Source organism: Solanum tuberosum, unplaced genomic scaffold (genome assembly GCF_000226075.1).
Source record: "Solanum tuberosum cultivar DM 1-3 516 R44 unplaced genomic scaffold, SolTub_3.0 scf00081, whole genome shotgun sequence".
In the NCBI taxonomy this organism is placed as follows: Eukaryota; Viridiplantae; Streptophyta; class Magnoliopsida; order Solanales; family Solanaceae; genus Solanum; species Solanum tuberosum.
The window spans coordinates 1,508,188-1,510,934 of record NW_006239008.1 but is presented as its reverse complement, the minus strand read 5'-3'; the positions used below and the strand labels follow the sequence as shown (position 1 = coordinate 1,510,934).

The window sequence follows — 2,747 nt, the reverse complement described above, 5'->3', positions numbered from 1 at the left end:
CATATGTCATTTAATTAAAAGGCAGTCATTTTCCCTTTGAAACTTCAAAATTGGGAACTAGGTCACTGGTTCAACAAGGTTAGCTTAAATAGTTGAATGACTTGGATGTATTATTGTCTCAGTTGTTCTTAACTGGTGCCATAATATATACATGATTTATTTATTTTTAAAAAGATGATCTAAGTTGACTCTTGTTGCTGTTACAGAGAACAAAGATGAATTATCGTGCATGGTATCACCGTTGCTGGTTAGTTTTCTACATGTCAGAGGAACAGGTGAGATGAAGGCCCATAGAATGATATTTCTTTTGCGATTCCCGCCAATTTCACTGACTATGCAGAGCAGGCAAATTTTGTTCAGTGGTCATCATGTGATAAAGTGTTTCGATTATTCCGAATCTTCCATTGAACCTGAGCTCTGTTTTCTTCAATAGCATTCATGTTGTTTGGTTTTGATTTTCTTTAACGATGATAATTTCATCATCCAGTCATTAATGTTGCTTTTAATTCAGTTTGTTTTGATTTGGAATAGATTTTTTAGTTTAACAATATGAAAATTGGTGTCTCAAATCTACATTGTAGTCCTCCTTCCCATGGCAAGAGCTGAAGAATCAAAAGTGTAATCTTGTGAACTAGCTAGCCATCCCTATATAGTAGCTACTGTAATTGCTTGATCAAATTGTGTACAAAAGTAATAGGCTTTCCCTTTACAGGAGTGATACGGTGATGTTTACATACAATAGTTGTTTATGCAAATTATCATTAACTATGGTTGCTGCTTACCCAATAGTATTAAGCCTATGGAAACTCATTTTTGTTGTTGTACTCCTAGTGATAAAACTTATGGTTTGAGAACATTTGCAGACTGCGTGGAACATATTGCAGCTACCATAAGCAGGTAACCAATTTACTCTATATTAAGTCTTCTTGGTTTCTTGCTCCACCCTCTCCGTGTTCTCTTTAACTGAAACTTGATTTACTAGCGAAAGAGAATAATAAACTGATTGTGTTTCTGTTACTTGTTCCTTCAGAAAACATCTGAGAAATACTCCTCTAGCATGAGGGCTGAACTCAAAGGCGGGTGAGTGATTACCTTCTAAACCTCTTTAACTAAGTCATTTTTATAATGAGTATATAGAAGATGAAAACAATGAACATGGTTTCTTTCTAATGTTTGATTTGTTGAACATGGTTTGTTTCTGATTTTTAATTTTATTTTGAATGTGTAGGAAAGTGTCGGCAATCAATTTGATTGATTGAGGAAGATGATGAAGAGTTTTTGAAGTATAAGTTTGAATATAATATATTTGGTTTTGTGAAATTAATTGGTAGTACATAAAGTATTGCTTTATAAGTATGTGTAGTACAAGAAAAATTGTTTTTTTTTTATGTTTATTGCAAATCTGTACATTTGAGTTATTTATTAGCTAATTTAATGCTTATTTATTGTACAACATATTCTCATTTTTCAATTAAAACTTTTTGGCATTCTAAATATTTTTATAGCCAAAATAACATTGCAACCCTTCAAAGGTGTTTCCATAGGGACGCTAATTGTGTAGCTTATTAATTGGAAATCGTCATACGTATATTGGCAAAGATTACACTTCAAAGTGTTGTTGTAGATAAGCTAGAAAATGCCACGCTTCAGAAGTGTAGCCAATAAGGAAGTAAAAGCTACGCTTAAAAGTGTAGTTATAGGAGATAGAAATGTTGCTATAAGAGGTAATGCAAAGCGTGACCTTTTTACATTATAGGCCACACTTTTGAAGTGTAGCCGATAAGACAACACTTGAAAAGCGTGGCCTAAAGTCTAAGGTTACGCTGCTTTAGGCCACCCCCAGAAAAGTGTAGCCTAAAGTTGAAAAATATGGCCTTTGATCAGAGGCTACATTTTTTTTATAGTTTAGGCCACACTTTTCAAAGGTGGTTGAAGGCATAAAATGTTGTAGTGGGATCATTGTTTGGTGAAAGGTTTTCTCGCATAGACTTGATTCAAGATTTGATGAGCTACTCTATGATGTTTACGCTTGGATTAGTATCTGAATTGTCACCACCCAGGGGTACCCTCTAGATGTAACATGGTGTACTCCACCCTGAAGGGGTCTCATATAAGCCCCTTACCATATCATAACATAAGATAATAGAAAAGTATGGAAATTTAAAACATTTTTTCATAACAATCGAAGTCTCATAAAATGAAGCGGAAGTCTTTAACATTGTCTCAAACCATCTAATACATGAAAGTCTTAGGGACACAACACATACAAAAGTTCTAAACATAAAAGAAAGACATAAAAAGAAAAGGGTGATCAAGTCCTCGATGGTATGAGGACTCACCAAAACTTCTCTTCTTGATCTACTATGAACCTAGCCATGAGGATGGAAGTCAATATCGCCAAACCCTATATTTGATAAGAATGTAGGCAAAAGTATGTGTTAGTACAATAATGTACTAAATATGATGGCTATCATAAAGCATCAACATAAGCATATAAGAGGCATTAGTCAACATAAGACATATACCATAATCATAAGAGACAATAACATGAGTCATGAACATAAGATACATCATAATAAGACATAGGTTATAAGCATAAGTGATTGAATAACGCTATCAAAGACACTTAATCAAGTTCTAAGAGTCAAGAATCGTTAGTCAGCATATAACCCAACTAAATGAGTTGGGGTCGAATCCCACAGGAAGTGGTACGTGTTTGAGAATCAAGAGCAAAGTTTGAATATGTT

General features: G+C 34.0%; 1 long non-coding RNA gene across 1 annotated transcript; it reads left to right on the top strand.

Moving 5' to 3' along the window:
• The first annotated feature begins 662 nt into the window (after positions 1-662).
• Positions 663-1,313, top strand: LOC107060447 (uncharacterized). Its single transcript, XR_001473377.1, has 3 exons — positions 663-897; positions 1,031-1,080; positions 1,229-1,313. It is a non-coding gene; the product is annotated as an uncharacterized lncRNA (long non-coding RNA).
• The last annotated feature ends 1,434 nt before the right edge of the window (positions 1,314-2,747 follow it).